Source organism: Ambystoma mexicanum, chromosome 7q (assembly GCF_040938575.1).
Source record: "Ambystoma mexicanum isolate Mex_15411 chromosome 7q, UKY_AmexF1_1, whole genome shotgun sequence".
NCBI classification, from domain to species: Eukaryota; Metazoa; Chordata; class Amphibia; order Caudata; family Ambystomatidae; genus Ambystoma; species Ambystoma mexicanum.
The window spans coordinates 249,241,708-249,267,598 of NC_090941.1; positions in this window are offsets into that span (position 1 = coordinate 249,241,708).

The window sequence follows — 25,891 nt, forward strand, 5'->3', positions numbered from 1 at the left end:
TAGTGAAGCCGGGAAAATGAAAAGGAAAGACTAGAGCGGCAACCTGGGAAAGGAACAGGGAAAAGCAATGGATGACCTAATGGCGCCGCCAACGCCAGGCGTTCCATAGCCTCCACCGGCAACTAGACGCCGGCGGCATGACAGTATGCCCCCTTCCAATGGGATACCTCCCCGGCTTGCCTGGGAAGAGACGGTGAAACCTCTGAACTAAAGACGGGGCATGGACATGGGAGACAGGTTCCCAGGAATCCTCAGAATGGGGGTAACCTTTCCAATGGATAAGGTATTCCAGGCGCCCACCCCGAAAGCGGGAGTCCAATATGGAGGCCACCTCTTACTCTTCCGGGGGTAGGGTAACCGGAGACGGAACAGCATGAATGGAGCGGTGATAGGGATCTGGCCTAAACTCCCTCAAGAGAGAGGAATGAAAAACAGGGTGTAAGCGGTTCATGTGTTTGGGCAAAGAAAGCTGATAGGCAACTGGGTTGATCCTACGCAGGATGGGAAACGGGCCCAGGAATCTGGGAGACAACTTAGAGGGGTGAAGCCAACGTGGGAGGTATTTAGTGGATAACCACACTTTGGTTCCCTTCTGCCAAGTGGGGGAAGGCAAGCGCTTGGGGTTAGTCTGGTTACAATAGCGCTGACTACTTGCCCGAAGACTATTGATGGCAGACATATGGGCTTCTTGCAAAGAGAGGAGAAGGGAGTCTACAGAAGGGACCGTAGAAGGGACAAGAGAAAAGAAAGGAGTGAAACTGGGATGATACCCATAAGAACAGTAGAAAGGGCTAAGACCAGTGGCACTGTGAACAGCGTTATTGTAGGCAAACTCTGCAGTCGAGAGTAAACTAACCCAATTGTCCTGCTGGTTGTTGGTGAAGCAACGTAGATATTGCTCAAGAGTAGCGTTTGTCCTTTCTGTTTGTCCATTGGTCTGGGGATGGAAACCAGACGATAGTGCACGCTCAATCCCCAGTCTCTTACAAAGTTCTCTCCAGAAGTGTGACGTATATTGGGATCCTCTGTCTGAGATTATCTTACTGGGGATTCCATGTAAACGGAAGATCTCTCTTGCAAACACGGTTGCCATCTCTGCTGCCGTGGGTAACCCAGCCAAGGGTGTAAAGTGGGCCATTTTAGAGAAACAATCGACCGTGACCATGATACAGGAACATCCCTCTGAAGCGGGCAGTTCTACGATGAAATCTGTGGAGATAATACTCCAGGGTCTCTTCGGTACCTCACTCTGCTGTAGGTAACCAATGGGTCGTTGGGTAGAATGCTTGGATCTACAGCATACAGGGCAAGAGCGGACATACAAGTCCACCTCTTTCGACATATCTGGCCACCAAAAACTCCGCCGAAGAAGTTCCAGAGTGTTCTTCGCCCCTCGGTGACCAGCCACAAGATCGTCATGACACCATCCTAGTGCGGTGCGTCGAGTCTGGGAATCAGGTAGGTAGAGACGATGTTGCTTGAATCCCAGGCCATCCTGTATGGAGATGTCATCTGAGTGAGGAATGGTATGAGAAATTCCCTCAGATGGTGTGCCTTTACGTACCTTCTCCAAAAAGGCATCTACGGTATATATGAATCTTACGTCAGTTAGCAGTAAACTGGGAAGTTCCCTGTTCGTTACACCGGAACATGGCCTCCGAGAGAGTGCATCTGCTAGAATATTCTTAGATCCCGGGAGATAGGTCAATAGAAAGTCGTACTGGGAGAAGAAATGGGCCCAACAGGCCTGACGTGAATTGACGCACTCCATATTTTGTAGGACTTTGAGGTTCTTGTGATCCGTCCTTATTTCAAAAGGGTGTGTTCCTCCCTGTAGTAGATGACGCCATTCTTCGCAAGCCGTCTTCATGGCCAGAAGTTCCTTCTCAATAACAGAGTAATGTGATTGACTTTCGTTCAAAGTTTTGGAAAGATAGGCTATTGGGTATTCAAGACCAGCATGTTCCTGTAAGAGGACTGCACCCAAGGCAGCTGACGAGGCATCGGTCTCAACAATGAATCTTAATCCTTGGTCGGGTTGCCGAAGGATGGGTGCAGAACAAAACTTCTCCTTTAACAATAAGAAGGCTTGATCAGCGTCTTGAGTCCAGGAAAAAGGTTTGGACGTCTTCTTGAGTAGACTAGTAATAGGGAGAACCGTCTCCGAGAATCCCTGAATGAATTTGCGATAGAAATTCGCAAGCCGAAGGAACCTTTGGATGTCCTTAACAGATTCCGGAGTAGGCCAATGCAAAATAGCTTCGGTCTTAGTTGGATCCATGCGGATGCCTTCCGCAGAAAGAATAAACCCAAGGTAGATCACCTGAGAAACTCCAAAGACACACTTCTCTACATTGGCCTTGAGATGGTGGTCCTGTAGCCTTTTAAGAACTTGAATGAGATGAGTGCTATGGATCTGTGCGGTTTTTGAGAATATCAAGATATCATCCAGGTAGATTATGACACTATGAAAAAGAAGATCAGAGAATGTTCTGTCCATAAAACGCTGAAAGATAGATGGAGCATTAACCAAACCGAACGGCATTACTCGATACTCGTAATGACCGAACGGAGTCCGGAACGCAGTCTTCCATTCGTCCCCAGGATGGATGCGTAAAAGATGGTAGGCTCTTCGAAGGTCGATCTTAGTGAAGATCCGTGCTCCCTGCACCGCCTCTAGGATATCCTTCATGAGAGGCATGGGATAACGGTCTCTTACTGTAACTTGATTTAGGCCCCGGTAATCAATACACGGTCTTAATTCATCTGTACCTTTTTTCGGAACAAAAAACAAAGATGCCCCCGCAGGCGAATGGGAATCTTGAATGAGACCGTGTTGTAAATTTGAGTCCAGGTAGTCCTTGAGAACTCTCTTCTCCTTGAGTGAAAGAGAAAACATGCGGCCAAACGGAACCACCGCATTGGGAACCAAGGTGATATGGCAATCTTCGGGTCGATGTGGGGGTAGTTCTTGAGGTCCTTCTCCCTCAAAGACCTCCGGATAATGAAGACACTCCTTAGGAATATTGTTCACGGATCGAACATCAGTCAGAGTAAGAGGGTCCGGAAGAGTATGGATAGTTGCAGCCACGGATTGTATTGAGCAAGACTTCTTGCAAAAGCTAGAAGAAAAAGACAGTTGGTTCTTGGTCCAATCAATCGTAGGGTTATGTTTCCGGAGCCAGGAAACCCCCAGGATGACAGGGAAGTGAGCAGCTCGAATCAAGTCGAATTGGATGGTCTCAGTATGATGGAGAACCTTCATGATCATGGGTGCGGTGGCATGAGTGATAAGACCGGAGCTTAGCGGTGTACCATCAACGCCCTCAACCTTTTGATCTTCCTCCTTCTCCAGACGACTGATACCAGTCTTGTCAGCCCAGACGACGTCCATAAAACATCCAGCTGCTCCGCAGTCTAATAGAGCTAGGACCTCGAATGTCTGATGTAGGTGGTTCAACTGGACTGCAATGACCATGAGCCGATTGTCTTCGGAGGAGTTGATGGTAGGTGTTATGGACAAAGAGACATAGGGACCAGGATAGCCCCCTCGGTAACTGGTCCCTACTAGTTCCGAGGTATGGCGTTTCCCGACCTGCGGGGAGGTACGTCCGAACAGTCCCTCAGAACATGGGTGTTGGAACCGCAGTACATGCACAGATTGAGGTCTCTGCGCCGCTTCCGTTCTTCGGGGGCAAGCGGTCCCCTGGTAGTTCCGATCTGCATGGGCTCGTCTCTTACCGAACCCGAGGGAACGGAACAGGATGTAGCCGGGTTAGAGGTAACGGGAAAACCACGTTGTCTCCGCCGCTCAGACCGTCTTTCCGATAACCGAAAGTCGAGCTGGAGTACCGTGGCCCAAAGCTCCGTGAGTGTAGAAAGGTGGCTAACCCTAGCAAGTTCATCCTTAAGGTCTTCTCTGAGGCCTCGACGAAAGATTGTGTATTGGGCATTCTCTTGCCAACCCGCATCAGCCGCCACCCTTTTAAATCGGGAAATATAAGACAAAAGGTCCATGCTTCCCTGACGGATATCCAGTAGCTGTTCACTGGCTAATAAGGTAGTCTCTTGTTGTTCAAACGCAAGTTTGAACTGGGCGGTAAATCCAGCATAATCCTGAAGATGAGGACTGGCACTGGTTACCAAAGGGGCTTCCCAAGCCAGGGCATTCCCGGTCAAATTGGAAATGAGGAACCCTATGCGGGCTTGGTCTGAGGCGTAAGACTGAGGTCTAAATGTGAAATTGATCACGCAAGCCTCCATGAATTCCTTAAATTTGTTAGGTGTTCCGTCGTATTTGCCACAGGATAATGGCATAGGAGGGAGATCACTGCGTGACTGCTCGAAGCGGTCCAACCTCTGTCTAAGGGTAGTGTTCTCCGTCTTTACTGCCTGTAACTCTTGAGTGAGGTTATGTACAGCAGTTAGCAGTTCTTGCACCTGCTCAGGTGAGGCCATGGTTCTTAACTGTTGGCGTTGCAAACTGTCAACCTCCGGAACCTCGGTAGGTTTATCAATGATGTTAACTACCTCCTTGGCTTCCTCCTCACCTGAGTCTTCTGGCGAAGTGTCGTGGCGGAATACCTTTTTTCCAGTCTTCTTCTTTTTAGAGAAGAGGTATGGTCGTCCGCGGTGGGAAGCCACCCTGATTCCCTGCCAAGCAGGGAAGCAAGAGGCTTCCTTCCCGCAGGGACCGGGTAAAGAGGGAAAAAAGCGGGTGCCTAAAAAAACCCTCGGAGAACAAAGTCACGATCCTGTAGCTTTTAGAGAGCGAAGTGCAGCAATTCAGTAGACCCGATGTAAGAAGCAGAATGGCTGGATCGAGGGTCTTGAGCAGGCGATGGAAAGCGAAGCAGGTCCTTGGAAGAATCCAGTAGTGAAAAATGAAGGAGTAGGGGAGGACAAGGGGCACAGAGAAAACCAGAAAGTGGCGGAGCGCCACGGAAGGGAAAGAAACAAAGAAGGCGAACGGCGAAGTGACGCCGACTGGAGATCAAAGGGTAGCAAATATGGAACGAGGAAAAACACAACGGAGCAAGCAACTCGGAAAGAAACAAAGTTGCAATGCACCGAACCCGGAAGTGGGCGGTGCTTAAATAGTGAAGCCGGGAAAATGAAAAGGAAAGACTAGAGCGGCAACCTGGGAAAGGAACAGGGAAAAGCAATGGATGACCTAATGGCGCCGCCAACGCCAGGCGTTCCATAGCCTCCACCGGCGACTAGACGCCGGCGGCATGACAGGTAGACATTACAGTAAAGAATATATCAAGACACATTAGAAAAGTGAAACCCACAACCACACCAGGCCCAAATCATTTATCCTTTGCTAATATGAAACACAATCTACCACCCTGGGCGGGGCTCCTTCATTTTATGTTTAAGGATATCATTGATAAAAAAAGATGATACCCGTATCGTGGAAGACATCTAATGTCTTGCTAATTTTTAAAACGGGAGATTGTTTATGTCCAAGATTTTTATTGGAATTGTCCTGGAACAATTAAATGTGTGGATTACTGATCAAGACATTCTAGACTGTAGACAAATAGGGTTTAGTAGTGCAATGGGGACGGATGTAGGTGAGGCGATTGTGGCACAACTAATGAATAAGGTGCAAAGTAAAGGCCAACACCCAATATATATTGCCTCTATGGATCTAACAATGGCCTTTGATATGGTCGACAGGCCTACTCTCTGGAAAAATTATTGGATTTAGGTTTGGAAAGCGGGTTACTTGATTTGATAATCCACTTATATTCCGATACGGTTATGAGAGTAAGGTTGAATAACAAATTAAATTTGTACATATAATGGCTTAAAGCAAGGGTGCAGACTTGCTGCTACCCTTTTTAATATATATGTTGATCAAGCAGGTAGTGTATTACATACAAGTGGCCTGATTGCTCCCAAAATCGGTGGTGTGTACATGAAATGGGTTTCCTACGCAGATGATTTACTGTTAATGGATTGCACAAAGGTAGGCCTCCAGAGAATGATTGTTGCTTTTGAAAAATTCATATGCGAAAAGACATTATTAATAAATCCTAGGAAAACAGTTATATTCCAGGCAGGTGTAAGAGTATGTAAACCTTCAACTCTTATATGGAGTTGTGGAGGTGTAAGAATCAAAAATCATTCATTGTTGAGGTATCTAAGTTATATATTTACAAGCTCTCACTTGTGTGATACTACTAAAAATAATTTAATAGCGAAAGCAAAGGTATCTACAAACCAAATAAAAGCGATTGAAAGAAGATACGGGAAATTTACATTGATGCCCGATATTACATTTTATCAAATGAAGGTGATCTCCCGTCTATCATATGGCTTGGAATCTTTACCTGGTACTCTAACTCTATTCCTAAAAAGAATCGAAGCGATGATATGGCGTAATGTTTTGTTTTATTTACCAAAATGTGTTCCTCTTGAAATGATACGATAAGAATTAGGGTTGTATTCACTTAAAGGCTTCATGTATTGGAAAAAGTTATCCCTGCTGAGGAAATGTTTACTGTCTGATAAGGAATCAATGTATCATTACTTAGGTAACGATTTGAATGGGTATTGTATGGCAGCCTTGAAAATTGAGGGTGAGAACATATTAGTAAATTTGGGTTCATCAATTGAAACTTTGATAAGGAATCCTGCAAAAGTAAAAGAATTAGTGAAAGCATTTGACTGGTTAGAAAATAATGCAGTTGTACTGAACTCGTACCTGTATTGTCAAATTATCTCGTTTTGGAAGTGGTTGCCAATCCCAGAAAATTATATTGTCAAACATCCATCTCGGTCATTTAGAAATAGCACCATTCGATTTAGATTCAATGTGTTAAATACATATGAGGTTATGAACATTCGCGCAGAACCTGGGGTACTGACCAAATTCTGTTGCTTTTGTAAAAAGAAAGGTGCAATTGAGTCCCTAATAGATGTCTTACTGATTTGCCCGAATCTGTTGCCTCAGAGAATATTGTACTTCTCACAATTTGTGGCTGACTTATCAAATGTGAACCGTGAAAATGTATGGCACGAAATGTTGCATGGTAATTCCGCGGCCATGAAAATAAGAGTAAATGCATTATTGAAAATATATGTGCTATAGAGTAATGAGTAGGGATATGAAATGTTGGGTATTATGTGAAAAGTGGTATTGTTTGTAAAGTGTAGAATGTAAATGTAAAAAATGTAAATGTGTGTAAATGTTCTCAGTTTGTGTAAAATGTGATATTTTATAATGTGATGTTTTTAAAGGTTTTGTAAATTGGAATATTTTACCAATTATATGATTGTAGTTGTGTTATAGTAATTGTTCTACAGGTTTAAAACAAACCAAAAACAAATAAAGAAATTAATGAAATTAATAGGAACCATTTGGATAAGGCCTCCTGCAAGTCTAGTGGGACCTTTGGGTGCCTTAGCTACATCCTCCAGTTTAAAAAAAGCTTTCATCTACAACTGTAAGGCTTGCTCCAGTGTCTCTGATGGCAGGGGTTTCCTGTTCATTTACAAGTACACTTTCCATATAATATTTGTTGGTGTTGTCTGTAATGGAGTGTACACATCTGCATTCTGTTGTTCCCACAGACCCAGGGACATTAAATATACACTGGCTTGAGCTCCAATGGGTCTTCCTCCAGTAGTTGAAAGTGTGCACTTGCCATTTGTGCTTCTCCCTCAGGGATAAAGGCTAAGGAGGCATTGTGGATCCCTGAAGATGTACTTTACATCTGGGAATCCCCTTTCACATGGTCTACAGACCCGCATACAACACACGTCCCAAATGTTCTCTGGAATGGGGGTCTCTGCTGACTTCCTTCTGGTTTGGCACCAGAGGATTCACTAGACCTATCAGGTTTCCCATGGAATTTACCTGTGCTATGTTTGTGGCCCTCTTTTGGATGGTCAGAATTAGAATTCTCTTTACCCTCTTTCTTGTGCTGCTTCCCTTCTTCCTTCTTGTGAGTTGCCCCAGAGTCCACGTGAGGGGCCCTGTTGGCTACCCATAAGTCAGCAGCTTGTGCTAGCTTTTTAGGATCAATTTCTTTTGAATCAGCCAAGTGCTGTCTCAGCTCAGCGGAGCGAGCATCAAAAATAGATTCTAGCAAAGAAAAAGATGTATCATTCCTTGAAAGGTGTGTACTCGGTACCCCTTAACCCAAACATCTAAGTTTTTCAAACATTCACATACCCAGGTAGCCAAAGGCTTACCATCAGTCTTTCTGAGTGTCCTAAACGTCTTAAGGTACTGGAAAGGAGTTTTCCCATATCTGGCTATTAATTCCAGTTTCACTGATTCATAATGCATTCTCTCACAGGTACCCAATTCCATCACAGCATCACAGCCATTCAGTGGGAGCCTAGACATAAGCCATGGCATTAAATAATTCCCACATATTTCTTGAAGACCATAGGTGTATTCAAATATTTCCAGCCAATCTAGCACATCAAGATAAGGTTCATACATACTCACTGCTTCTTTGGGTAGGCAAGGCCTCTTGGGACTAGCAGACCTAGAAGACCCTCAAAGGGAAGCCGAATCAAGGGACATCTTTCTCATTTCCATTTCAAGTTGCATCTCTGTTTCTCTTAGTTTTACCTCTTGATGTTTGGTTTCAGCTTGCACATTTAGTTTCATGAACTCCAACTCTAATCTTAATCTCTCAAGAGAAATGTTTTCTGGGCTTAGATTTGGACCTTCCAGGGTTCCAATCGGAAGTGGCTGAGGTACAGGGACAGGTTGTCGAAGAGGGGTCTCCCTTCATAACGTGATCCATATTTGTCATGTTACAATTGCTTAACTTTTCGGTGGAGCTTAGCTTTGCGTCTGGTTTAGTTGGGCACAAGTACAGCGAATAGTCAAGGTAACCGCTTTACGCCAAACCCACCGCCTGCCACCAGTGTTAGATAAGAATTGATGTATTAACAAAGTGTGAGACTACACAACACTTATCTTCTTGGTATTAGGTAACCCACCTGTTGGGATAGGTCTGTACTGCACAAGTTGGTAGTGTGACAGAGCAGCCAGGCCTATCTCAAGAGGGGTAAATGTTAGCTGTAGAGATGTAGTAATGAGATTCACGAATACAAGTATCCAAGTAACACTTACACTCACGGTTTCAGAGTTATACATAGTTATTTTTGTATTTATTTATTTATTTAACATACATTTTTTAAATAAGCGTTCTTTAAAAAGGGAACGATATTTAGTAATCTAATATACTTTAAAATACTTTTCAGAATCAGCACAAATTAGTGGACACTCTTTGGATATGCCTATTACACAATTCTTACACTGGAGTTAATTTCATTCACAAGGACAGCAATGGCATTTATGTATCACTTGTTATACTTCGCATATTCTGAAGTTGCAAAAAGGAAATGTTAAAGGAAGGAAAAAGGTTAAACGGGTTCTCAGGGCATGTGAGTATACTTAAATCTTCCAATGAAGTCTAGATACGCCTTTCCCAGGAATAACAGTCTAGAACAAGTTACCACCCATGAGTGACAGAAATATCAAGGTCAATGGACTAGAAGAGTCTGCAGGGTGCCAGGAAAGCCAAAGTCAATTGAAGCACAGTCTATGAAGATGAGGCACTTCTCAGATAATGAAAGTCTTGCAGAAAGTTAGAGGGTTTTTTAGAAATCATTTGTAGGGTCACAACCTGTTAAGCCTGTGAAAAGCAGAGTTGGAATAAACTCTAAAAAGGTAAGACTGCAAGTCTCAACTGTGAAAGCACAGTTCAAAAGACACTAAGGTAAATACCCCAAGTTAAACAGTACCTCTGGCTTGAACAAGAGTGGTGCAGCTGAATTCTGTCCTGTTGCAGCAGTGCAGACCCTGGGTCTTGAGCCTCAGTCGTGGGGACAAGAGGGAGGACATCTGGAGGGCTCTTGCGGTGGCAATTTGGAGGTCAACGGCAGCTACGGCACTTTTCGGATCAGCAGCACTTTGCGGTTTCAGCGCTCGGTAAACAGCACCACTGCAGATCTCGGATACTGGTTGGACTTCCTTCACTCCTTGGATACTGCACTCTGGTGAGGGGACTCAAGCTCTTGTTGTTATGCTTCTGGAGGGTCCTTAGGATACCCTTGTAGCTTCTGGCTAGTTTTCAGACATTGCACTCGACTATGGATTTCTAGACCCCTGGCAATCGGTTCTTGCAGCAGCAAAGAAGTACAGCTAATCAGGGAAGATGGTCCTGTGGAGTTCCTCTCGGGGTTTGTTGGTCCCACTAACCCAAGGTAAGAAGTTATCCCTTCCGGAGCTTCTCTTGTTGATTAGAAAAAGGAGCTTCAGCACAACAGCTGGGCTTTACCGGGCAATTCAAAATTCCAGGAGGAGTCAGCAAGTTTTGTTCACTGTTTCTTCGTTGGGTGTTTCTCCCAGTAGTCGATTCTGACTCTAATCCTAAAACCCTCTCCTTTTAAGCAGGTTTCTCCCATGCATGTACAGACAAGGCTTTCAATCACATAGCAGGATGGTTGTTCAGAATAATCACTCAGCCAATCAGGACTGGTTGCATTCATGCATTCCTAGAGACAAAGGACAAGGGAGTTTCGGGAACCTCGCTAACATCCTGCCTTTCCAGACACAAAGGCAAAATGAACCAAGAGCTTAACTTGACCTTGACATACAGAGTAAAACCCAAGAAAGACATCACAAACAGAAAAAGGTGAAAAAAAGAAGACCAGGGCCATTTTGACAAAAATGTTCACCCATGGGTGCAATACTGCAGCTGAGGATTAAGCCTGAGGTATAACAGCACAATAGTAGGAAAATTAAACAACTACCACCAGCTATTTAAAGTAGTGAGGGTAGCATAGAAATGTTACATGAGAGTGTAGGATAAGGGGCTACTAGGTAACCCCCCAGCACTCCACATAAGATGGTGTGTGCCGGACCTACAAAGAGAAAAGGTAAGTAAAGTCAATTTCACTTCACTGTTCTTGGGAACAGTAGTTCACACAAGAAAAGGTTTTTAAACCTTATGAGAAATCTAAATGATGTATTAGTGACACTGCACTGAGAGTGCTCCGTGTCACCATACAATAGAAGCCTATGGAGTTTGTCAGACTCCAAAAACAGAGGAAACACAAAATCTAAATCAGGTTAAAAAACATGAGAGAGTGAGCAAAAGATCTCCTAAAGTCCAGCAAAAGAGCAGAGGTTCTCTAAGGTTGTAGGGAATTAGCACAGAAATGAGAATTCTCCCTAACACATTTGGTTCATTTTTGCCCATTTTATAATGATTTCCACAAATGCTTCCTTTTAAATTTCCTCCACAAATCCTCACTTAGCCACTAGAGACCAGCTTTTCTCAGGTTTCTGTTCCTGCCCGATGTGGGAATACTTGAAAGTCACTTGGGCACATAGATCCAAGCCCCTTAGCGCATAGCCCTCTTTCATTCTTTATTCGCTGCCTTGTGAGAGTGCTCTTTCTAGCTCTCTGTGCTATATGCTGTTGGGTATGCCTTGTTTTCTCATTGATTAGTGGCTCTGCACCATGAATTTTATTGTATGCTTTTTGTATGGTTTGCCACCTATTTTATGATCAGGATGATGTTTTATAAATTTTTTGTACAGTTGTTTTTTACTGGAATGTGTGCTTTCACTGACAGTAGGTGGTGTTCCATGAATATTAAATTGTATGTCTTTGATACATCCTGATAGTTTTTTAATCCATTCAAGTTGATAAACATGTTTTTATACTTCATGCTGTATTATTGCTTTTATATGTGTTGTTGAATGGATTACCATTATCCAAATAAACTAAACATACTAACTTACCTAATTACAGAATTATATTATTACTTGTCAGTCAGGTATCATATGGACTCTAAGAACAATCGCCACTTTTGGAGGCTTAATTTCTTTAGTCACTATTCTAATAATTAATGCTAACCTACACCAGTGGATCATATATCTGGGAAAGAAGAACCCATAACTGCAATCTCCGAACTGGCAACTGAGATCCCTAGGTAGTCAAATCACGTGAAATGTTTTCAACATCTGATGGCAGTGGTGATTGATGCTTTGCAAACTTAATTGACATAGGCCCTCATTACGACCCTGGCGGAAAGTGACTGACCGGACCGCCACAGCGTAAATAGCGTTTCCGCCATTGCACGATGGAGCAAAGTGCGGCCCATTCCGACCCATCGGGCACGAGCACCACGGCATGGCGGAAGTGCAAAGTCCGCGATGGCGGAAATGACCCCAAAACGGCCCACACCGCTGCCGTACGGCGCCCTAGGTGCAATACCGCCACCCATCTTAGCGGACACCGCAGTGAGCGCCAACCGGAAAGTACGGTGACCGTAAATATACGGAAACGGAAGTAAAAACATGGGCCCGGAACGGGAAACAACACGCCGTACACCTATAAAACCACAAAATCCACACAACCACTAAAAACACTACCCTGAGACACATCCCAACCCGTCATCCACCCTAGCGAAACCAAGAAAAATGGGAAAAGTAGCGAAGAAAGCGTGCGACCGCAAGCGGCAGGTCCACTTCTCCCGTGAGGAACTCACCGTGCTTACAGAGACCCTCCAGGAGAATGCCGCCACCGTCTTCTCCACGCAAATGACCAGGACGGCACTTGCGAACAAGAAGGCCATATGGGCCCTGGTGGCACAGCGGGTAAGTGCGGTGGGGACCGCACCCCGCAACCCACAGCAATGCAGAAAGCGATGGGACGACCTGCGGATACGCGTCCGTAGCATACTTTCTGCCAACCGCAACATTGCCACAGCCACCGGGGGAGGATCGGAATCACCCATCAAGTTGACCCCCTGGGAAGAAATCTGTGCCTCCACCATTGGAATGGAGAGCATAGAGGGAGTCGGAGGGATGGAGAAAGGAGTGCAGACATCCGGAGAATCCGGTAGGTGGCCCAAATAAAACCATGCCAAATCCACAATGTCCAATCATGTGAATCACATGTGTCCACATAGCGCAACAGCAACACATGGCCAGGAGAACGTCCACACACATTGGCCTGATAGCGCACTTTAAAACTCACAATAAATACATAAATAATTAAAAACCCCAAAAACACCCACTACACGTGCAGCAGGCACACCCTAACTGCAGGCTGCCAAACAACTGCACCCTCACTCCACACACAAATGAAAGCACCTCCAAGGCCCCGACCCAAATCACCCTCAGGTACCACCCCAATGCATGTGATACATTGCCATTCCAATTCCCACAGACCCATTAATAACGCTCGCCCTCCTTTACTCCACCACAGGGTCCGATCCAAATGACGAGCTTCAGGACACCCCTACCAGCACACCTGCAAAGAGGGCCAAGACCAACGGCCAAAGACCCTCCACCTCAGCTGCACGCATCAAGACACGGCAGCAGCACAAATCAGGTGGCAGCACAGAGGAGGGAACATCAACAGGCACCCCAGCAGCCAGCATGCCCACAATAGCAGCACCACAGGTCCCCCCAATGGATGCCACAGAAGGCACTGCCTCTGGTGGCAGCAGCACCATAGGTGACACCCCATTAATGGCAGCATGCTCCGACACAGAAGACGGGGATGTCGAAGTCAGATCCATCCATGACCTGTCCCAATCCCCCTGTCTGTCCCATCCCGTACACCATGAGGATACCACGCAGGGGCACCCACAAGACGACGACTGGCCATCCCCCACAAGCCCTGTGGCAGGGCAACATGAGGCGAACAGCCACTCTGTGACACCACCGCAAATGGCCATGGCCCAGCAGAGGCAACAGTCCCTCGACCAGTTAATCGTGCAACAGCAGCAACTGGCCACGCTCCTCAAGGACCATGCCGATGAATGTGGGGGCACTAAGGCAGACATAGAAACATCAACTGAGACACTTAGGGCAGAAATGGAGAGAAGTACAGAGACACTAAGGGCACAAATGGAGAGTAGCACCGAGTGCCTGAGAGTACAAATGGAGAGTAGCACCGAGAGCCTGAGAGTCCAAATGGAGAGTAGCACCGAGAGCCTGAGAGTCCAAATGGAGAGAAGCACCGAGAGCCTGAGGGGGGAACTGCATGCGACGTCCAAAGACGTATGTGCCGAACTTGCCGCAGTGCGCCGTGTGCTCACTGAGCTCTCACAAACCCTTAGGGACATGCATGGACGTGAGCAGGCAGAGACATCATCCGTTGCAAGTTCCGTCCAGGGCAGCCCCCAACGTAGATCTGGGAGGAACCTGCGCTCCACAGGCAGGGGTGCCCCTGATACCCGCAGAGGGGGCTTGCAATAGCGACTGCCCACTGACAATGAGCATCTTTGGACACTGGTGTTCGGGGGGGAGGTAGGAGGGTGGAGGGGGTGTGTTGGGCTCACTTGGGTGGCGGGTCGATAGGGTGTTCAACATGATATCACATATGCCATAAACAATGCACGATCAACCAATGAGATGTGTGGACAATGATCTTTGTGTACTAGGCCATCATAGGCGTACAGTCCATATTGTGCATGTACCAGACACACACAGTGCCACGAGTCCAGTGTCCATGTATCAGCCACCAGGCGTGAGTGCTAGAAGCATGCATCAATGAGATGCTGACGAATGTCACGGCCCTCCTGTGCCTCGCGGACTCCTTGAGGTGCTGCCACATCCCCACCCTCATCATGACCATCTTCAGGTGCTTGCAGTTCTGCGTCAGGGGGCATGGGCACATTTTTACGTACGCACATGTTGTGTAGCATGACACATGCCATCACCATCTTTGCAACCTTCTCATGGCGGTACAGGAGTGCCCCGCCAGACCTGCTGAGGCACCGGAAACGAGTCTTCAGTAGGCCGAATGCCTGTTCAATGACTACACGGGTACGTGAGTGGGCATGGTTGTAGTCCTCCTCATGCTGGTCCCGTGGGTTCCGGACTGGTGTGAGGAGCCATCTCTTCAGTGGTATCCAGCATCACCTGTATGTGGACGATAAACGAATTATGTGGAATGCCATTGCTACGTACGCACCCCCCCACCCTTCCTGCCAGGTCATTGCCGCATCACATACCCCACATCATCATGCATGAAATGAGACTCACCTAGTAGCCAGGATCTGTACCCTGCGTGTCGCTCCATGTAGCGTGGTATTGTTGAGTTCCTCAAGACCATAGAATCATGGGTTGATCCAGGGAATCGGGCACAACAATGTGTAATGATCCTGTTGGAGTCACACACCATTTGTACATTCAGAGAATGAAATTGTTTTCGGTTGCGGTACTGGGCCTCCATGGCATGTGGGACGACCAATTCCACATGGGTGCAGTCGATGGCACCAAGGCAACCCGGTATGCCGCCAAGTGCATGGAATCCCACTTTTGTGTTGGTAATTTCCTGCTCCGAGCGTGGTAGAGAGATGTAGTCGTCTGCGTGCTGCAGGAGGGCATCGAGCACTTGCAATAGTGTCCGTGAGAACAGTGGCTGAGAAATGCCATGCAACTGTCCGACTGTGTGCTGGTAGGTGCCTGTGGCCAGGAAGTGGAGTACAGACACCACCTTCAGTAGGGGTGGGATGGCGGTTGGGCTATCTATCATGCTGACAAGGTCAGCCTGTGTCATGTCCACAATGGCGGCTGTGGTGTCCCGGTCCAAACGGTAGAGGGTGTGGATCTGCTCATCAGTGAGGTTGAACGGATGTGCTCGGAGGCGTGGGATTGCGGGCTGCCTGCGTGGTGGTAGTGGCTGTGCTGGCGGCCCTTGCTGGCCCTGCCTTGCCCTCCTCCTCCTCCTGCATCTCCTCCGTGCGGCCGGTTGTAGTTGGTGTTCGTCTTCTTCTTGGAGTTGGAGTACTTGCAGTGCTATCAGGTCCCCCAGGGCCAACATCGCGAGTCCTGCCGGTAGCATTTCGGAGTGGGTGTGGTTGTGGGAGGAGACTGGGTGTGCAATTTATGTGTTTTCAGGCTGTATGGCCTCCACCTGTTGTGATTCATTCCACCTGTGCAAGCTGCTCTCCCCTTTGGCCGAGCACGTCCCGCACACAACGCTGCAATTCGAGGAATGGCATCTTGCTATTGCAATCATGTATTTGTACCCGATGGCCGTGTAACATTGGTTGATATGTTCATTCGGCTATGGTCCCATTGTTTCACATACAATCTTTGCAGTCGCGAACAGACTTGTGAAGGGTCAGTGGAACGTAGTACTCGAGTAACGGTGGACCCTCATGCATCACTGTACCGAGTTGCAACGACGGGCGGGGCGTCCCATTTGTGAGTGAAGGCAGTTGCCATTTTCACACACAGCCGCACTAGATGGATTAATTTGTGATTTCAAGCGGCCACAGATGCCTTTTCGACGTGATGTTGCAAATGAGGAATTCGAAGGGCGGCGCTTTCGGTTATCAGCTAGCGGCGAGGAGATGCCCACAGGTCTGAGTGCAAATATAACGTTCTATCGTTCAATGTCCTTGGGACAGGGGCCATGGCGAGGATGCAATGATTGATATGGATAGTTTGGGATGCGCAATAGCGAAGTGGACGGTGAGGCCGGACGTTCCCAAATACATGTTACTTCACAACACTGGAATTACGGGCTGGGGCACAGTGGATTTTGCAGGCTGCATAACGCACAGACTCAATGGAATTCTCACATGTTATGTGAGTATGGAAACAGGCGTTATCATTACGGGATGAGGGAATGAAGAATGGATGCATGGGCAGATGATTTGATACAGTGTTTGCCATGTACAGGGCTTCTTGGAATCTGTCCGCCTCCCCTGCGCTATGTGATGCAGGGCTGCCATAGTGGGACCATCGTCTATCTGGCCTTGTTGAGCCCTCCCTGTCTCAACGCGCCCTCAGACACTTGTGTCCATGCACGTTACCAATCCCATCTGATGGATTCTGTTTTCACAGACGCATGCACAGGTACACTCGTTTGTGATGGTGTTTACACCTCGATATAGATAGTTATGAGTCGCAAGTGGTTTTGGGGTGGTGATGATCCTTTGGAGTGGGCTAGCATGCATATGGCTGTGGATTTAGTGTGATCATTGAAGTGAGTTGTTCGAATGTAGTTCTGATGGCCATTCTGTTCTTTTTCTTTTCTTTTGGTTGACAGGTATCTCCTCCCCTTTTGCCACTGCCATCTGTATGCCACTCCTGCAGATGGCTTTTACTCCCGACACCTGCTGCTTCGTGTTAATCAGTGGAGCAGCATTACGATCTTATGGGACGATCGCCAATGGGCCACATGCCCTTACGCAGTACTAGTGGCTCGGAGCAACATTTCGGCCTTTCAGCTGGACTAGTGCCTCCCCATTGGGACGGCCCTGCGGTTCTGTGCGCTTCCATGTTGCCTTTTCGTACGAGAATGTGGCTCTGTGTACCATGAAGGAACAGGGCGTCACACGAGAAGTAGCTGGTCATTTCTTGCGGATGCAGCCCACAATGGTGAAATGTGTTTTGGAGTTCATGGCCTAATGGCTGTATGGGCTTGGTGAATTTGTTGTGCATTAAATTTCTATTCTGATATGGGCCGTGTAGCGTTCTTCTTTGCAAGTGATGTGGCATATTCCTATTTGGGGAGCGATGTATTGTGAGGAGATCTGCATTGGGTTCCAGCTTCGGAGTATAGTTGCGTGGTACTGTGCTGGGCGCGTTTGCCTACGAAGCCCAGTGAGGTCAGGGATGAGGGCTGCCAATATGACTGTTTGAATGATGTCATGCTCAGGGGCGGGGGATTAGGTTTTGTGTAACAGATGCCGGTCAGCCAGGTGGACTGGTGGAATGATGTGATTTTCGGAATATTGCTGGTCACAGGTGCCTGTGTTTGCGTGCGTTTCTTGGTGGGGGACTGTGGTCATGTCCATTGGAATGGCTTCTGTATTCGTGCCATCTGTGCCCTGCAGCTCCCATTGGCCCCTCTTGAGATTCTTTTGTTCGTTGGCATGCATGGGTGACTTGTACATTTCACTGGTTGCATTGTGACTTCATTGCACCTACGGGGAGTTGTACTATGTGGCCAGGGAGCGGTGTACAGGCACTCAGTGGGGCCGTTTACGGTTGATTCGCGATGCCGTACTTCTCACCATGGCGGAATGGTACTTTCCGCCGTGCTTGATGGCGTTAGGTACATGTCCGCCAGGGTCGTAATGAGGGCCATAGACTTGTGGGCTACTCAAATCTTATTTGACATGGTTCCTCCTATTCCACGAAAATATACACACAGATTGTTGCCAAGGTTGGATCCCGGGTCAAACTTGCGGTAGGCTTTTGATTTTCTGATGACAATTCATCATCCAATGATGAGCCATAGCTCTCCATTTAGTTGATAAAGTGATTATAGATGGATGTAATATGTTTTGGAAATCATATCATCAGGGTACAAAAGGATATCCCTCAGGGGGGAATTTCATTGCATTAACCTAAATCTTGGACGCCTCTGCCATTTAGTTACCACAAAACCACATTCCTTGCATGCAGTAAAATTGTCTGCGATGGTTGGGCTTCAGGCCCAGACTTTATGGATAATTAACTTACACTAGAATATGGCTTGAAATGACTGATATAATGTTCTGGACAGTCTCAATGATATCCGCCATGTCTGAACCATGGAAAGTAATGAAGGTAATACTCTGCTAGCTATTGCCAGTTTCCTTCAATTGTAGAATTATTTTGAAGACTTGTTTCCAGGTTAGATTAGAGGTAGAGGTGACACATTTATAAAGGGATACACTGGGTAACAATATTTGAAGCTGGGAATCTATCAAAAACTAAGTGGAATGTAAGTAGGCCATACCCCTGCACATGGTGTTGAGGCATATCTAGGTCTAATTTAGAGTTTGTATATGTTTCTCAAGGGGTGTTCAATATATGTACATCACAAGACATAGCCTTTTGAGAATTGAGTGCGAATGTGTGCCTCATACTTATGCTTAGTCTTCAGCAAAAACAGTTCCAACACGACTCACAATTGGCGGAATTGGGGGTGAATGCCTCAAGCAATAGACTCATCTGGCATCCCTATTTAATAAATACTTAATGAGAATGCTAGAGCGATACTATTAAAAGTCAATCATTTAGGAATTCAATCAACTGTTGGGGGTTTGGACAATTGCGTAAGAACCCTGAGTATTTTATATGATGCCCTCCTGGCCAGGGTAATTGCAGTGCAATCAGACATATACACACTTTCAATCGAGAAGCCATGGAAAAGATATACAATCAAAGTGCCACTATTAGAAGGCAATCAAAGAATATGGGATCAAATATATCAGAATTTACTTATGGAAAAATAAGTTGTACAACAGAATACACATTGGATAATTACTCAATGTCAGACTATTATGTGCAACCCAATTCAGCTTATTTTGTAGGATAATTAATTTTCTAGCTTACATACATTGGTATGCCTTATTAAAACCCATATCTGAAGACACTTGGTATAATATCTATGTTAAAATCCTTATTGGTGAACTTGTAGTGAAGAGCTCAAGTGGAGAGATATGTCATCCTGGGAAGGTGGTATGTATGGGCTAGTGCTCTAAAATTTCAAGAGCTTCAGTGGAAGATGGCTGTTCAATCTGACCCACATAGTGGGCTGAAATAAAATAAATTCACTTTTTAAGGATATCATAATAAGGAATAGAATGCCTGTGTTGTGGAAATCCTCATATGTAATCCCTATTTATCAGAAGTGTGATACCAAGACCCAAAGAATTACCAACCAATTGCCTTTTTGGCCGTTGCCAGTAAAATCTTTGCCTCTCTAGTTTTAAAAGATCTAAAAAACAGTAACACTGTCATGGAGACTAACTAAATAGCTCACAGGTTTTTGATGATGTTTGGCAAATTCTTTCTTTAAATGGTTTGATGTCATCAATGATATTTGTGATGTCATCTTTGATGTCCTGGGTGTTAGTTTTAGCAATTCACATAGATGGTGGGAGTTATGGTTGCTTAGCTTATTATAATGGGAGAATGTGCAGTGGTGTTTGGTTGCACTGTGAGTAGTACAATTTACATATACGGTGTATCTAAGAAAAAAATGTTGTACTGCATGGCACAGATTTTCAGTAGTGCAACATAACCAAAAGGTTCCTTTAGAAAGGGTCGTTTGGTTAACAATATATAGCTTTTGAAGAATGCCACATGAAAATATACTGTCGTACAGCACCGTGACATGCCCCAGAAGCAGTACACACTTACCTGAACAAAGTATGCCTGTTGGGCAATGTGGAAATAGATTTTATATTCATGTAGGAACGTATACCTTCAACATTTGCCTTAAAGAACGCCAACACTTACTGGTATGCAGCGACTGCGAATGCACTACACATTATATATTGGTAGGGAAAGTTGTACTTATCTGAAAAAGACATCATCTAAATGCAGCCTTCCTCCCTAAAAAACATCAGCAGTGGTGTAATGCAAAAGCATAAGAAACTGTTGTCAGGGTAATTCATAGAATTTCGCAGAAAAGTGTCGCAAGCGGCTGGCGCAGTGTCCGCGTGCGATTGTCTGCGCCAGGCACGTGCGCTAAAACCGATTTCCGCGCACAGCGTATTCATGGATTTTAGGCTCCCAAACCAGCCGTGGCGCAGAGTATCGCAGCGACCCTGCAGCAGCGCCAGTAACGCCCCCAAGAACGCCCTCGTGCAAGGAAAAGCCATCAAAATCGCTAAATCATCGCAAAGGGCTGCGCTAACCCTGGACCAGTCTACAGGGCTGCCAAACAAGGAACGCAAAGCGGGTAAAGTGCATATCAGGGGTACGCATGAAGTTATACACGCGATTAGCCAGGGTACGTGTATTACAGGGGTACGCGGGAAGTTCTACACGCGATTGGCCAGGGTACGTGTATTACAGGGGTACGCGTGAAGTTTTACATGCGATTAGCCAGGGCACGTGTATCACAGGGGTACGTGGGAATTATCACACGCGATTTGGATGGGTACGTGTATTACAGGGGTACACGGGAAGTTCTACACGCGATTCGGCTGGGTACGTGTATTACAGGGGTGCGCAGGAATTCTCACATGCGATTTGGCCAGGTACATGTATTACAGGGGTGCGCGGGAATTATCACACGCGATTTGGCTTGGTACGTGTATTTCAGGGGTGCGTGGGAAGTTCTACACGCGATTGGCCAGGGTACGTGTATTACAGGGGTACGCGTGAAGTTTTACACGCGATTAGCCAGGGCATGTGTATCACAGGGGTACGCGGGAATTATCACACGCGATTTGGCTGGGTACGTGTATTACAGGGGTACACGGGAAGTTCTACACGCGATTCGGCTGGGTACGTGTATTACAGGGGTGCGCGGGAATTCTCACATGCGATTTGGCCAGGTACGTGTATTACAGGGGTGCGCGGGAATTATCACACGCGATTAGGCTGGGTGGGTCCTCACAGGTGTTCCCTGTACACCCTCCACGGCCCCTGCAGGCAGCCCACAAAACAGGGGACTACCCTGCACACCTGCTCATGTCCCCCTGCACCCCCACTCCCCAGCAGTGCAGAGGCAGCCTCCACCAGGCCCCCACCCATGTCTCCCACCACCCCCACCCCCCAGCAGTGCAGGGGCAGCCTCCACCAGGCCCCCACTCATGTCTCCCACCACCCCCACCCCCCAGCATCCAGGGGCACCCTCCACCAGGCCCCCACCCATGTCTCCCACCACCCCCACCCCCCAGCCAGCAGGGGCACCCTCCACCAGGCCCCCACTCATGTCTCCCACCACCCCCACCCCCCAGCAGTGCAGGGGCAGCCTCCACCAGGCCCCCACTCATGTCTCCCACCACCCCCACCCCCCAGCATCCAGGGGCACCCTCCACCAGGCCCCCACCCATGTCTCCCATCACCCCCAGCCACCAGGGGCACCCTCCACCAGGCCCCCACTCATGTCTCCCACCACCCCCACCCCCAGCATCCAGGGGCACCCTCCACCAGGCCCCCACCCATCTCTCCCACCACCCCCACCCCCCAGCCACCAGGGGCACCCTCCACCAGGCCCCCACTCATGTCTCCCACCACCCCCACCCCCCAGCAGTGCAGGGGCAGCCTCCACCAGGCCCCCACTCATGTCCCCTATCACCCCCACCCCCCCGCCACCAGGGGCACCCTCCACCAGGCCCCCATCCATGTCTCCCACCACCCCCACCCCCCAGCAGTGCAGGGGCAGCCTCCACCAGGCCCCCACTCATGTCCCCTATCACCCCCACCCCCCCGCCACCAGGGGCACCCTCCACCAGGCCCCCATCCATGTCTCCCACCACCCCCACCCCCCAGCAGTGCAGGGGCAGCCTCCACCAGGCCCCCACTCATGTCCCCTATCACCCCCACCCCCCAGCCACCAGGGGCACCCTCCACCAGGCCCCCATCCATGTCTCCCACCACCCCCACCCCCCAGCCACCAGGGGTACCCTCCACCAGGTCCCCATCCATGTCTCCCACCACCCCCACCCCCCAGCCACCAGGGGCACCCTCCACCAGGCCCCCACTCATGTCTCCCACCACCCCCACCCCCCAGCATCCAGGGGCACCCTCCACCAGGCCCCCACCCATCTCTCCCACCACCCCCACCCCCCAGCCACCAGGGGCACCCTCCACCAGGCCCCCACTCATGTCTCCCACCACCCCCACCCCCCAGCAGTGCAGGGGCAGCCTCCACCAGGCCCCCACTCATGTCCCCTATCACCCCCACCCCCCCGCCACCAGGGGCACCCTCCACCAGGCCCCCATCCATGTCTCCCACCACCCCCACCCCCCAGCAGTGCAGGGGCAGCCTCCACCAGGCCCCCACTCATGTTCCCTATCACCCCCACCCCCCTGCCACCAGGGGCACCCTCCACTAGGCCCCCATCCATGTCTCCCACCACCCCCACCCCCCAGCCACCAGGGGCACCCTCCACCAGGCCCCCATCCATGTCTCCCACCACCCCCACCCCCCAGCCACCAGGGGCACCCTCCACCAGGCCCCCACCCATGTCTCCCACCACCCCCAGCCCCCCGCCACCAGGGGCACCCTCCACCAGGCCCCCACCCATGTCACCCACCACCCCCACCCCCCAGCAGTGCAGGGGCAGCCTCCACCAGGCCCCCACTCATGTCTCCCACCACCCCCACCCCCCAGCATCCAGGGGCACCCTCCACCAGGCCCCCACCCATGTCTCCCACCACCCCCACCCCCCAGCCACCAGGGGCACCCTCCACCAGGCCCCCACTCATGTCTCCCACCACCCCCACCCCCCAGCAGTGCAGGGGCAGCCTCCACCAGGCCCCCACTCATGTCTCCCACCACCCCCACCCCCCAGCATCCAGGGGCACCCCCCACCAGGCCCCCACCCATGTCTCCCACCACCCCCACCCCCCAGCCACCAGGGGCACCCTCCACCAGGCCCCCATCCATGTCTCCCACCACCCCCACCCCCCAGCAGTGCAGGGGCAGCCTCCACCAGGCCCCCACTCATGTCCCCTATCACCCCCCCCCGCCACCAGGGGCACCCTCCACCAGGCCCCCATCCATGTCTCCCATCACCCCCACCCCCCAGCAGTGCAGGGGCAGCCTCCACCAGGCCCCCACTCATGTCCCCTATCACCCCCACCCCCCCGCCACCAGGGGCACCCTCCACCAGGCCCCCATCCATGTCTCCCACCACCCCCACCCCCCAGCCACCAGGGGCACCCTCCAACAGGCCCCCATCCATGTCTCCCACCACCCCCACCCCCCAGCAGTGCAGGGGCACCCTCCACCAGGCCCCCACTCATGTCCCCTATCACCCCCACCCCCCGCCACCAGGGGCACCCTCCACCAGGCCCCCATCCATGTCTCCCACCACCCCCACCCCCGAGCAGTGCAGGGGCAGCCTCCACCAGGCCCCCACTCATGTCCCCTATCACCCCCACCACCCCCGCCACCAGGGGCACCCTCCACCAGGCCCCCACTCATGTCCCCTATCACCCCCACCCCCAGCCACCAGGGGCACCCTCCACCAGGCCCCCATCCATGTCTCCCACCACCCCCCCCCGCCACCAGGGGCACCCTCCACCAGGCCCCCACCCATGTCACCCACCACCCCCACCCCCCAGCAGTGCAGGGGCAGCCTCCACCAGGCCCCCACTCATGTCTCCCACCACCCCCACCCCCCAGCATCCAGGGGCACCCTCCACCAGGCCCCCACCCATGTCTCCCACCACCCCCAGCCCCCCGCCACCAGGGGCACCCTCCACCAGGCCCCCACCCATGTCACCCACCACCCCCACCCCCCAGCAGTGCAGGGGCAGCCTCCACCAGGCCCCCACTCATGTCTCCCACCACCCCCACCCCCCAGCATCCAGGGGCACCCTCCACCAGGCCCCCACCCATGTCTCCCACCACCCCCACCCCCCAGCCACCAGGGGCACCCTCCACCAGGCCCCCACTCATGTCTCCCACCACCCCCACCCCCCAGCAGTGCAGGGGCAGCCTCCACCAGGCCCCCACTCATGTCTCCCACCACCCCACCCCCCAGCATCCAGGGGCACCCCCCACCAGGCCCCCACCCATGTCTCCCACCACCCCCACCCCCCAGCCACCAGGGGCACCCTCCACCAGGCCCCCACTCATGTCTCCCACCACCCCCACCCCCCAGCATCCAGGGGCACCCTCCACCAGGCCCCCACCCATGTCTCCCACCACCCCCACCCCCCAGCCACCAGGGTCACCCTCCACCAGGCCCCCACTCATGTCTCCCACCACCCCCACCCCCCAGCAGTGCAGGGGCAGCCTCCACCAGGCCCCCACTCATGTCCCCTATCACCCCCACCCCCCGCCACCAGGGGCACCCTCCACCAGGCCCCCATCCATGTCTCCCACCACCCCCACCCCCCAGCAGTGCAGGGGCAGCCTCCACCAGGCCCCCACTCATGTCCCCTACCACCCCCACCCCCCCGCCACCAGGGCACCCTCCACCAGGCCCCCATCCATGTCTCCCACCACCCCCACCCCCCAGCAGTGCAGGGGCAGCCTCCACCAGGCCCCCACTCATGTCCCCTATCACCCCCACCCCCCGCCACCAGGGGCACCCTCCACCAGGCCCCCATCCATGTCTCCCACCACCCCCACCCCCCAGCCACCAGGGGCACCCTCCACCAGGCCCCCATCCATGTCTCCCACCACCCCCACCCCCCAGCCACCAGGGGCACCCTCCACCAGGCCCCCACCCATGTCTCCCACCACCCCCACCCCCCAGCAGTGCAGGGGCAGCCTCCACCAGGCCCCCACTCATGTCCCCTATCACCCCCACACTCCCACCACCAGGGGCACCCTCCACCAGGCCCCCATCCATGTCCCCTATCACCCCCACCCCCCGCCACCAGGGGCACCCTCCACCAGGCCCCCATCCATGTCTCCCACCACCCCCACCCCCCAGCAGTGCAGGGGCAGCCTCCAACAGGCCCCCACTCATGTCCCCTATCACCCCCACCCCCCCGCCACCAGGGGCACCCTCCACCAGGCCCCCACTCATGTCTCCCACCACCCCCACCCCCCAGCCACCAGGGGCACCCTCCACCAGGCCCCCACTCATGTCCCCCTGCCCACAGGCCCTGACAATCCTCAAGCATGTGCCTCATGGCCAGCCACCACAGCCCAAAGACACAACCAAGTATTACATGTGCCCATGATACTACTCCAATGGAAACAATGTAAATCAACACATGTGTCTCACACACACACAATGGTTGCAAGGGAACCTGAAAACCCATATCATGACATGCATGAAAACAATGAGATGAAACCACACATTGAAGAATGAAAAAATAAAAATAATGTATTAAAAACAACAGCAATGGCTATCAAAATCAACCAAAATACACAAGTAAAATAATTTAAAAATTAAGCAGGCTGTCTCTATTCAAAATGAAATCAATAAATGACAATACGAAAAAATATCTTCCAAAGTT